This window comes from Takifugu flavidus, chromosome 14, assembly GCF_003711565.1.
Source record: "Takifugu flavidus isolate HTHZ2018 chromosome 14, ASM371156v2, whole genome shotgun sequence".
In the NCBI taxonomy this organism is placed as follows: domain Eukaryota; kingdom Metazoa; phylum Chordata; class Actinopteri; order Tetraodontiformes; family Tetraodontidae; genus Takifugu; species Takifugu flavidus.
In genome coordinates this window covers 608,169-620,953 of record NC_079533.1, presented here as the reverse complement: position 1 = coordinate 620,953, position 12,785 = coordinate 608,169, and the positions used below count along the sequence as shown (strand labels likewise).

At 51.0% G+C, this 12,785-nt stretch overlaps 1 pseudogene; it reads left to right on the top strand.

Annotated features, from left to right (window-relative positions):
* Positions 1–3,531, top strand: part of LOC130538217 (NACHT, LRR and PYD domains-containing protein 14-like) — a 141,114-nt pseudogene extending 137,583 nt beyond the window's left edge.
* Positions 3,532–12,785: the final 9,254 nt, after the last annotated feature.

Below are 12,785 nucleotides of genomic sequence, written 5' to 3'. Positions count from 1 at the left end.
CTCTGATGTCATCGATCGGATCGCTGAATTAAGACTTGACGCACCATCGTACAAATTGGATGAAATGCAAAATATCCAAAGAGCCGATAGACAGATAAAAAGATGCACGTTTCTTTAAACCATTTGCTATAATCATTTTAAATATTGAGTAATTATGAGCTGTTCTAAAATAAGACAAATGTTGAGAATAATTCAGTTGCATTTCAGATCTGATGGTCGTTCAAACTGTTGCTCTACGGTGTTGAATTTAGCTTTTCCAGGAAATGAGCTACATTGTGTTGAGGTAGATTCTCAGATAAGTTGATGAGAAATCCCAAAGTTTGACTCACTATTTTTGTTTCATACACAACAGACTGTCTGGTAGTTTTCTTTCAACGAGTCATTGGGAAGTTGTGGCCTCAGCAATGACGTCAAACCCTTCTCATCTACGGGAGCTGGACTTAAGCTGGAACCAAAGCCTGACAGATGCCGACGTAAAGTTACTGTCTTCTGGAATGATGCATCCAAACTGCAGACTGGAGACGCTCAGGTCAGGAGGCCTCTGTTGGTCTTTTCTAAATTTCTTTACATTTTCTGCTTTTCTCTTCATTTTCAGATTTAGAAATGTGTTTTTATTTGCCCCATTTATTCCTTTTCCAGGCTGAGACACTGCAGTTTATCAGAGATCAGCTGTGACTCTCTGGCCTCGGCGCTGAGGTCCAATCCCTCCCATCTGAGGGTTCTGGACCTGAGTTGGAACCAGCTGAAGGATCCAGCAGTGAAGCAGCTCTGTGGTGCTCTCCAGGATCCTCTCTGTGAGCTGGAGACTCTCAGGTCAGTCAGAGATGATCCAGTACTTTCCCAGGTGTAACTAGTTAGACAATAACTGTTTCCATGTTTGATCTTTGTTATAAACGTAGTGTTACAGTTCTCAGAATGTTTCCATCCATAAGTTTTCACACACATTTTTAGATAAATCTGTTTGTTCATCGCCTCCTTCTGTTGTAATGGTCATTAAAGAAAATGACCTTATTTGAGTTTCTCTCCTCACAAATATGACTTTCTATGAACGATGCAATAAATGCAGCTTGCAATCTAAGACAATATGGAAGTATGTGCATATAATAGTAGTGGAAGGAGCTCGTAAAATAATACATTTGCTCTTCTCATCGAATCTTTCTATGTTATTAAAGAAAAACCTGCTCTTAGTCAACAACATCTAAGACATCAGCCAAAAATCCTCATTTTATACAATCTAATATAAAACAGTAGAGAAGACTCTTTCTGCAGAGACACTGGTGGCAGGAATGCAGAAGTATCACCTGCTCAACTTGGAAGGTGGAGCAGAAACCACCAGCTGAGAAGGTCCTCAGCGAGAGGAAGTGGTGGAGAACCATGAAACTTGCTAAGCTCCACCTCAGCTCCAGAGACGGGCTGAGCTGGAGCTGTGGCACCAGGTATCGCCTAGAAGAGCCTCCAACAAACAAGCTCTTCTCTTGGGAGGAGAGGGCTTTGAATCTCAGCTCAGTGTGCTTGTCTCTAGTAGGTGGCAGCTGCACCTTTTCCTGAGCTCCTTGTTGATGCCCTGAGGGGAATTGATGCTCCTGCAATGTTTTCTGGCAGCATTGAGCTTGCAGTGGGGCAATCAATCACACTGTGGGGGGGCTCTCTTTCCTTCTCTCATCTGGAGAACAAGTGACACCAGCTGCCAATCATTGTTGGAGAAATGTGCAGTCAGGGGAACGATGCGTCCAGACTATAGCCACCCTTCCAGCATCCATCAGGTTCTAAAACCTTTGATTTGGTTTCACCAGAGAGTGTAGGGATTGCAGGGTCGCTGCAGCATCGCCCACAAGCTATCAGGAGTGGGTCGCTTTGTCCCAACTCCTGACAAGAGTTGAGTGCTATTGAGAAATGTGGTCTCACAAACTTGGAAGGTATTTTGACCTACACACACTTTACATACGCTGTAGATCTTGTCCAACCGCCCTGAAAGAACCCAAAATAGGAACATACGGCAGATAAGCCGGTGCAGGACCAGAGGTTTGTTGCTTGAAGCTGTGTTTTGCTCTGGTACATGTTGATTTTTATTTGTCTTCTCTCAAAATAATTGTTATTTTAGACTAAGGAGCTGCAGTTTATCAGAGACCAGCTGTGATTCTGTGGCCTCAGCTCTGAAGTCCAACCACTCCCATCTGAGGGTTCTGGACCTGAGCGAAAACACGTTGCAGGATTCAGGAGTGAAGCGGCTCTGTTCTGGACTGGAGAGTCCAAACTGTAAACTGGAGACGCTCAGGTCAGTCTTCATTTTTCTACCTATATACCAGCTGCTAAGATGGTGAAGTGAGGCTGTTCTCAACACTGCTGTGATGCACCACATTAAAAAAATTCCTTGTAATATCGTGAATTCAGGACTGACCCAACTAAGAACTAACGTAGGTTTAGTACTGACGCAGATAACATGCAGACCTGCACCGTATAACCTCATCCTGCATTTTTCAGATTAAAGGAATGCAGTTTATCAGAGATCAGCTGTGGCTCTCTGGCCTCGGCGCTGAGGTCCAATCCCTCCCATCTCAGAGAACTGGACCTGAGTCGGAACCACCTGCAGGATTCAGGAGTGAAGCTGCTCTGTGGTTTTCTCCAGGATCCAAACTGCCGACTGGAAACTCTGGGGTAAACACCATTCTCAAAAATGTCCATTATTCCATCCGAGGGTCCTCACACTTTCTGAGTGTGTGTGTTGTGCCCAGTTCCTTCAGGAGGGGGGGCCACACGGGGACCACTTATTCATGATAAACTGATTTAAGGACAATGAAAAAGCCGACAGATGGTAACCAAAATTAGACAAAACTAGGGAGACAGGAAGTCATCTAAGACAGGTTGTGCCTTTAAAGATGAGCCACAGGTGAGATGGATCTCCATGATGAGATGGGAGGGAAAGAGGTGGGAGAACCTGGGAAGAGTGAGGGCCAGAACAATATATATTCTCCTCTGGAACAGTGCAAACCTGAGAGGTTGGAATTGTGGTCATTACATATTACTATCATTTTTTAACCTGGAACTAAATTAAATATTTACAGATCATGCCTTTGATTAACCTTTCAGATGAATACTGGTTTCACTTATAACCTTATAAAAGTTTCCCTTCTTTATTTAGATTAAGGCGCTGCAGCTTATCAGAGATCAGCTGTGGCTCTCTGGCCTCGGCGCTGAGGTCCAATCCCTCCCATCTCAGAGAACTGGACCTGAGTGGGAACCAGCTGCAGGATTCAGGAGTGAAGCTGCTGTCTGATCTCGTAGAGAATCCAGACTATGGGCTGGAGACATTGAGACGGTAGCTGGTTGAAGCCAGTCAACTCCCGCTCATCTGCTGCATCACCATTTTTTCAAAGGGAAAAAAAAGGGAAACGTGGGTTTGTCCCAGGCTTCAGCTTCCTTAAGGCTTAATCCCATTAATAATTCCTAAACTTCCAGGGGTTTTGAGCGCTAGCGGCTGGACGGATGCTTCTATTTTGTCTTGGCTGGAATAAAAGGGCGACTCTTCCCGAACCTTATCTGTTCCTGCCTTTTATGATTACTCCTCCAGCATAGAGGAAGCCCTGGCAAGGACTTAAGACGCCTTATCGGACCGTCCTCTCGGCCTCCGTGAAGCTTTCCCTCCCGTTCCGAGGCAGCTCTCTCTGTGAGCCGGCATCTCTGGACCCTCGATGATAATCGTCGGAAACCTTCACACCTCTTCCGGCTCCGCCACCGACAGCCGGAGCTTTTCCGGAGACAGTTTTTCCCCTTTCTGACCTCGACGTGACCCCGATTTCCTGACGAGCTCAAGTTCTTGTGACTTTAATTGTAACTTAATAAGCTAGCAAAGCTCCAGCTCCAGGAAAACAGCTAATTAGCTTTCATGTATTTTATGCTGTTGGTTTTTTTTGTTTTTTTTTCTCTTTGATTTTTCTTCTTCAAGATGAGAAAGAGAACGACGTCAACATGAAATGAATGATAAATGAACGGGTTTAATCCATAAGTTTACACTTAATAGCCTAAGACAGACACTCGCTCCAGCCGATCAGAACGCGCTTGCTCGCCGCTTTGATGCTCTTTGATGATTTCAGGGATGATTCCATCACAAAGTAGAAGCTGAAGAAAGTCGAAAAGAGTTAAATGCGCACGTAGATTCGGCACAGATGGCAGCTTTCACTCTGAATATGATTCCTTTTGTCATTTTGACGCACAGATTTGGGCAAAGGTCAGATCTGAGCAGACAAAAACCTTTTAGCATTAGCGTAGCTCCGGCTCCAGACGTCAGCCGCTCCTTTGTTCAAAGGAAATGTCACAAAAGTTACGTCAAAAATATCTATTTTCATCCGTCTCTCGTCTTCTTTTAGCCTGACAGTTGCTGCTCAGGGCACCGTGATTACACCAAACTACAGCCAACCGGCTTCACTAGTTAGCATCGTCACTCCATAGCAACGAGGTTTGGAGGCTGGACTCCCAGCTGGGTCAAAGGTCACCGGCATGGCGAGCTATTAACGGTTCAGAGAAGCTGTTCGTGGTAAAAGTTCTGCAGATTCTTCACATTCGCGCGTGTTGGTTGATGAACGTTAAAGGCGTTAGCCTGCGTCTCGTTCGTAGCATCTGTACGGATCACCTAAAATGTTGTCGAGATTTGACTCGCATCAATTTAACTGCAAAAAAGGGTTTCACTTAATTAGCCCTCGTCAGGTCTAGCGAGGGTGATCCTAGCTGACTATAGAGATGACCTTAGCTGTTAATGCTAGGCTAAATTCTCAACAGGCTAAAGGTTTTACCTTCGTTTCTCTAATTACTTATTACTAATAGGGAGGGTCTAACATGGTGGAGTCCAACCCCTTTCTTCTGATACGACCACAGTTGCTAGCTACAGATGCTACGTCCTATCTGTGCCGGTCACTCTGGTCGTGGTTCGTATTCAAAACGCAGTTGCCCCGGCGGGCAGGAGGGTCGCAGTCGGGCCTAATTACCTCTTTACCGGGACGCAATCTCAGCACGTCTCGCATTAATCTGCCGCTTTGATCTCCAGGTGATGTCATCAGTCCCAGATTACGAAGCTAGCCTAATTAATCCGAATAAACGGCGCCCGTTTGAGTGTCGTCTAAGAGCGTTCGGCCTTTCCCTCTGTCGCTACGCGGAACGTTTCGGGTTCCGGATATATTCCCGAGGACACTTTGACCTCTGTGTCGCTATGGTAACCACCTGAGCCACAGAATATGGTGGCAAATTGATGTTGGAAGCGGCAGCTCTTCCTCCGCCGTGCGTCGGTGTGCGTGCTGCTCTGTATGTGTTATATTTAATGATGTGTTTCTTTGCTGCGGGAGCCTCCATATATGCAGATGTTCTTCGCTAGCTTAGCGACACGACCAATTTTGCCAAATCTGCCGGCGACGGGCGCTCGGCGTGTTAACGAACGGCTCCTTTGTTCAACAGGAACTTTTCGAAGGCGTAAAACACAAACAAGGCTGCTTCGCTTTCGTCAGTTTTCACGTTCCGATTCCTTTTTCTTTTTTTTCGGAAAACTGTGGAGAAAACGGACTCGTCCGGGTGGCTGGAGGAGAATCGGAGAGTGCTAATTAGACGCAGGCTGAGCCTCTTGTGTGCGATGCCTCCATTTTGAAAGGATCTGTAATATTCATGTTGTTAGCATTCGGGCTACAACTCCCCGACGTGCACGCGTGGCGTTCCTGTCGCAGTCGGGCTCTTTTTCCCGGCGCTGCGAAGCGGAGCAGGTAGCATGAAGGTGTCGGAGGCAGGACGTGCGCGCTGCTTTGATCTCCTTTGATCCTCCGCACATGTGCATTCCCCACCTGTAAACGCCAATTGATGAATCGACTTTATCTTCTTTCCAATGAGCCAAACTCGGGCCGTAAAGAGCACTTTGCAAGCTTTTATTGGAGGATAGTATCTGGAAGCGCTCGTGCATCAATCATGTCGCTGTAACCTGCGTCCTTCAGCACAAAGCTCTGCATTTTAATGCCCAGAGCCCAGCGGCACAAAGCTGCGGCTGGGCGCCAGTCAGCTCGCTGCAGGGCTCACCTGCCAGCGGCGTCACAGCAGCCATTCATTACACCGGGCAGGCGGCGGGGACAAGAGCAGGCGACAGTCTGAAAGAGCCCCGCCCCCCCCCACCCGCATGTTTAAGGTGAGACCGCCGTGGACGTCAAAGGCAGCGCGGGCCCGCTCAGCTATTGGCGGCTGCAGAATCGGATGGCAGAGTACGGCCACTAGACCCCCCCCCCCCCACACACACACACACACACACACACACACTTGGCTGGAGAGGGAGAGATGATTGGAGATGGGCCCACACACACACACACACACACACACAACACCGCTCGTTTAATCCTTTCACGAGCCACATCACCGTCAGGAGCTAGCGTAGCACAGGGCAGCACTGGACGCTAGCATCCTGCAGGCGAATTCTCGCTAACAATTCCAACCAGGAAGCGTCTGATTTAAAAAAGCAGGCAAACTTTATGGTCTTGCAGCAGGGGGACAAGTCCCACGTGCACGCTGGCACAGCCTGAGAGTTGGACCCCCCCCGTTCTGAGGAGCGAGCGGTTCACAGCTTGACAGAAGTTGCAGAGCATTTTATTCTTCCGTGTGTAACACAAGAGATCATTTTTTGTTATTTGGACCATATCATGTCCTGCTGATGAGTCCTGTCCTGCAGATTAAGGTCACGTTTCCACTGTCAGGTGACAGCTTCTGCTCCCTGAAGCAGGAGCTAGCGCAGCGCCCAAAAAGGCGTTCCTGCCTGTAAAACCCTCCATAAATCCACCAGGAGGAGATAAGCCTCACACCCCGTCACCGACACCCAACAAGCGGGCTTCTTCTGAGCTAATTTAGTGGTTTCAGCAGACGTTCTGCGAGGAACACATTAAACATGCATCTTTGGTGGCTTCAGTGCCGCTGCGCTCAGCTGTGAAATGAACCACTGTTGAAGAAGAGATTGTGACCGGGACTTTGACCACACCTGTGGTTCCGCAACGGAGAAATCAGATGTATTAAAATGGTTTCTTTCTTCTGACGATCCGGGTGGAGGGGGGCCGTCCCAAATTCAGCTATTAAAATTCAGCACGAGTCCTCGTCTTCTGAAACGGGCCCTTGGCGTGCAGCAGGACCCGATGCTGGAGCGTAGGACGCCATCTGTGAGAGCTTCGGGCGACTCCAACAGGTCGGGTTCTTCAGTTTATGAAGCGTGCTTTTATTTTGGAGGAAGGTCTCAGCTGAGGAGGCTCAAGGGTTCCCATCCCTGGACCTGCTGGAGGGACAGTCTGGAAGAGCTGGATGATCTGGAGCAGGTGGAGGGGAGGTGGTCAGGGCCGCCCTGTGACCCGGCCCATCATGGGCCTGACCGAGGAGCCTGGATCATATGAGGAAACCCACCAGGACACCAGTGAGAGGAGAACGAAGGTGGTTCCTGCTGTCGTGATCAGAGAACACGTGCGGCGATGTTCCTCCCGCGGAGCCACAGGTGCAGAAAGGCCGCCGCTCCCGGAACGCCGGCGCAGACAAATGAACTGTCGTGTACTCGTGTTAATTAATTAATTATCAAAAGGGCAGGAGCACAATCAGCCTGTCTCAGTAGGACAATGCTCCTGGCCAGGAGCGTCCTGCTGCTCCAAAGGTCACGCCGCCGCGGCTCCGCGCCCGCTCCCCGCGCTCCGCGGCTCCGCGGCTCCGCTCTGAAATGAAATATTCCCACGCGATGAGACAATTAATGTGACCGCTGCTAATGAGGTGGCACATGTTCTTCCGGAAGCCTGGCCTCCGTTTTTTTGGATTCTGTGTGACGTTTGCTTTGACCTGTGGCTCTAAACGCTTGTTTGTTCGGTTGGAGCGCCACCATAAACAATCGGCGCCTTCAGGGGTTTAAGGGGTCGGAAAAATCAAAGGAAGGTTGGTTTAGGATGTGGTGCTAACATGCTAATGTCCCGGCGGAGGGTCTCAAGTTAGCGCCTGGATCAGAGGGCCACTGAAACGTTCACGTCTCCTGTGACTGGCCCTCGCCGTATTTATAATCCACGCTTGTCTCCACGGAGACCAGAGCTTCCTTCACTGCTGGATTTTAGAAAAAAAAGTGTTTTCATATCTTCTTCTTCTGCTCCCTGATTGGCCGCATTCGTCTGTGACGTCATCCTGGTGTTTAAAAGCGTCTGAAAACCCATTTAGAGTTGGAAACCTGCCGGAGATCCTCTGAGGGATTCGCCAATGAGCTGCGAAGTGTAATGGCGAGTGGAAAAAAAAAAAAAGAAGCCTGCCCGACGCGTTGACGACAGAAGAAGCTGCTCCAGGTTGTCTTGCCTGTTGCTCAAAATGCTCTAAAAGGGCAAAATGGTGGCAAAAATGAGCTGCGAAACATTCCCCGGAGGGTCCACGAGGAGGCGGGGAGGAGGGAGAGGAAAGCAACATGGATTGGAAACTGAGCAATTTGCCAGAAAAGAAGGAAACTTCAGGCGTGGCGGAGCAGCTCTGGGTTCCCAGCGCTCCAAAGACCGGCCCGTTAATTGGTGGCAGACAATTAACTGGTCTGTGTGTGTGTGTGTGTGTGTGGTGTGTGTGTGTGTGTGTGTGTGTGTGTGTGTCAGGCCGGTGATGAACCGGTCCAGACTCCGGGGCGACCCGGCTAACATCAAAGATCAGCTGCGGCCCCCTGCGAGCGGGAAGAGGCGAGGAGGTCGGAGCTAATGGGTGGATGGAATCATGGTTTCCCAATTAAAGCTGCCGGCGGAGGGATGTTGAGTCGGCATTAAAGGTCATTTGATACTGAAATAGAAGCGAGTGAGGGGAGGAAAAAACGACCAACAAGGTCCAAATCCATGATCCCGGCGCCGGATTTAACCTGGCGGCGTCCCACTGAAGCGCCCGTGATGCTAATGTAAGCGCTAACGGAGGCGAAGGTCCTGATGTGGTCGCCGCATCTCATGACTCCACGTGCATCGCGTCCGGCGGCGTCTCCCCTCTGCACGTGCACGTTGTGGGTTTTGGGGCGCGACGCCTCCGTTTAAAACCAGCAGCAGAATCGTGCTGATATGAGCAGCAACACAGGGAGGCTGCCAAGGACATTCAGACCATTATTCTATATAATCCTTCCAGCAGGAGCTCCAGACTTGTCAACGTATCCCGTTTAATGGAACGAGCATTAGATCCCCGCACACTTCCGCGTGCACACTCCCTTTGTTCTTGATTCAAATATCCTGCACTATTTCTGCAGACTCCTGGAGGAAACGCTGATGAAAGAACACGAATCCGCCGTCGCCTCAATAAAGTGAATGAGTTCCGTCCATCTGCTTGTGTGTGTTTGCGTGTCTGAAACGAGCCGTCTGATCTGGCACAAAAACGTCGGCCCAAAACAGGGAAGTGTGAGGCGGTGCCACAGCTCGCAGGGAGGTTCCTTCCTTCTTTTGCTGCGTGTTGAACCCAACGCCCTCGTGTTTTGGAGCCCAGCTTCTGATTGGCTCCTCGTGGCCCGAGGCCTCTGCTCCCCCGCGTTTCCTGTTCCCACTCTTATCCGACTTATCGGCCGTGGAGCCGGGTGGAGTTTAGCCTATTTTCCTTGCGCGGCGTCCCTGCGCTAGCGAGCCGAGCTCGGCGTGATCGATGCGTCTAATTTCACATGTTCATAAAGGCCGGTCTGGTGACCTTCCAGGCCCCTCCCAGACGCACCGCGTGACTGACGAGCGGCGCCAGGCTGGATCCGTGCACGTGTGAGCGTAGTCCACCTACGCCGGCTTGATTTGGCGTCGGCTGTAACGTGATAAATTGGCGTAAATGTGCCATCTAGTGTAAAAGGTGTGATGTCACGCCGCCGCGCGGCCCCTCCCTCCTGTTAGCGAGCATCTGCTTCGCTTCCAGATGTTCCGTTAGCTTCCGGAAACCGCGCCGCCGACAGTGGCTTCGGTCCCGAACGCCTTCAGGCGTCGATAATCACGCGCCGGCACGTCTGGCGTGGGCGAAGCGCCGGCCGTCGGCTCTGGTTTACAGCCGCGGTGATCGAGGTGGCGCTGAGGCGGAATGCTAAATGAGATTTAAAAACGTTACAGTAGCGAACCTGCCAACTTAACAGGCCTTAACGGGGCAATAAAGGAGGGAAACACGCGGCGCTTGAAGGGAGGTTTATCACGGACACCCAGCGAATTCCTCGGAGACCGTGAAGCCTTTTACGCCGCTCCTCCCGGAGGCTGGATGTGACGGGGAGAGTGATTAATTTAGCCAGCTGCTTAGTGGGAACGTGTGTGGCGACCGGCGCCGTGATGAATGCATGGTGACAGTTGTCTACAGCGCTGTGCGTTACGCCAGCCCGCGCCGCATTCCCTCTGACAACTGCAGTCAGACGCTAATGCATCGATATTACTTTCCTGTCTGGTGCGATCAGCGGCGAACCGGGTATTCGCTGATATTTGTTAGCAAATGAGGTGGAGGGGAGGCGATCTCTGCCGCTGCGCTGCTAGCTGCCACAGATTATGAGCGTTGTGTAGCATCGCACTCACCAAAAGTAGCATCGGCGGCGGTCAGATATGGTGTAGTGACACTTGCCTTCCTCTAGGGGGAGATAGGTGCCGCTTCGGCTGTTTCTACAGGTCAGGCCCACAGGGGTGGACCTGTAAACCGGTCCTGGTTCTGGTGTTCAGCACCAGGGACAGAGAGCATCAGCAGAAAGGAGATTCTGTCGTGTCGAAGCAGCAGCAGCCTTCAGCGTTAGCATAAAGGAACGCTGAATCGTGAGTGTTTCCTTCGGAAGGTGACGGATTTTCTATCTCTGAGGATCTCGCCGCTGTTGTGGAGGTTTAAAACGGGTCAGCCCAACCTGGCTGCTGTGAAAGAGCTGAGCTGAGATGTTTGGATGTGAGAGCTTCACTTTAGCGTCGACGTTTATCCTTCACATCACCACGTAGAGAAAACGCGCTCTGCAGCGCTCCTTTAGCTTCACAGTCACGCAGAAAGACAACGTGTGCTTCAAAGAGCAGCGCGACGGTTTAAAATGACCCGTCATTTTGTTGTGAATGGAAACGTAAAGAAGTCCTGGTCTGCTGAAATTGTCCCGTAAAGTCACAAATTCAGATGTTTTGGACGAAAGCAAAGGTTCAGATTTGCAGCAACGCTCTTCTTTTCCTTCAGTTTTGGATGAAATTCCAACATTCTACCGCAGCAACGGCAAATGCCGACCAATCATGTGGCTAATGTAGCCATTTCTGGGCGGTATTAGCAGCAGTGAGCAGCGTTATTAGCTTGTGTCGGGGTTGCCGCGGTGACAGATGTTTGTGTTGGATCAGCTCTGCTGATTTCTACCATGTTTACTCTTTACCTTTATTGGCAGGAAAAGAAAGTGCAAAGCAGCTCCGGAGTGGTTCCCGCAGAATAAAGGTGCATTTAAAGCGCTGCCATATTAAGAAAAGGACCCTGGAGTGTGAGCAGCTCTGCTCAGGCTGGTATTTGCTGAATGAAGGAGTCATTTGGCGCCGCTATAATGCTGCTGCTTGCTCTAAATTGTGCCCCTGTTCTAAGTGAACGTTGTTGCCAATGATCTGTTCTGTCTGTTTGCTCTTTGTTTACTTCCTCGGCTTAAACGCCGGAGGAACGTGGCTCGTCTTCATCCCCCACAGGGACAGGGGGGTGTCCAGTGATCCCCCGCCTGAGGTGAAGACGACACGCTTGGAAATGGTCTCTGGCGTGAGATTAAAGTGGGACAGTCGGCCTGCGGCGGTTTAATAGTCCCCTCTGGGACGTGTGCTGGTTTACTGTTGGACTAGAGACATTTGGTGCAGACCACCTCCATTTTCAGAGCCGAGGTGGCCCCCGCCCGCAGCTGAAGAGGGGCTTCAGAGAGCAGAGAGGAGGACTCTGTCCATCAGTCACGCAGCAACTGTCCCCGTTAGAGACCAGGTCTGATGAAGCATCTCCGGGGAGGAGATGTGGGTTTGACGGCGGACGTGTTGAAGCTAGACTCACGCTAGCAGTTAAGGGACCACGTGGAGGCACAATCACGTCAAATGTCGTGAACTCCTGGCTTCGTCTTGACCTTTACGTGTCAAACTGCCCTCTTAGAGATGCAAAAGGGTGAATACGGTGTCCAGACACGAGCCTTTTCGCTGACCCGTTCGTTTCCCGTCTAAAAACCTTTAAAACCCGCCGTACGTGCGTCAAACTGCGCAGGGTGTTATTAATATTGCCCCCCCGCGCGCGCGTGGCGCCCCGCACGCCTCGCGCTCCCACCGAACGGAAGCGCGCGGACATCGCGGCGGCGCTGACGCCACGTGAGCCCCGCATCTTTAAAGAGGCGCAGCGGGGCGCGCGGGCAGCGGCGGGGGCGCAGGCGGCGCCGGCGGGCAGGCGGCGGCGCAGGCGGCGGCAGGCGGCGGCGCAGGCGGCGGTGTGGGAGGTTCCGGATACTCGCTTTCTCACTCCGCGAGCTTCCAGCATCAGCTGTTCGACGCCGCGCGCTCATTGCTGGAAGTGGGATCCGGATGAGTCACATGACAGAACTGGAGGCTGACATCTGGAGAAAAGGCTCCGCGTCCCGGCTCGCACCGCCATACTGTCTTTTGAGCCACATTCCCATTTTTCTCGCCACATTTTACTCCCGCTCGGTGAGCACATTTCCAACAAGCATATTTTTTTTGCTCTTTTCTATTGCCCCCCCCCCTCCTCTCTCTTTCCTCCCCCCCTCCTCTCTCTTTCCTCCCCCCTCCCCTTTTTTCCTCCTTTTTTCCCATTTTTCCTCTTTTGCTGGTGTTTGAATTTGAGTATTGCCGCGGTGCTTCGGAGCG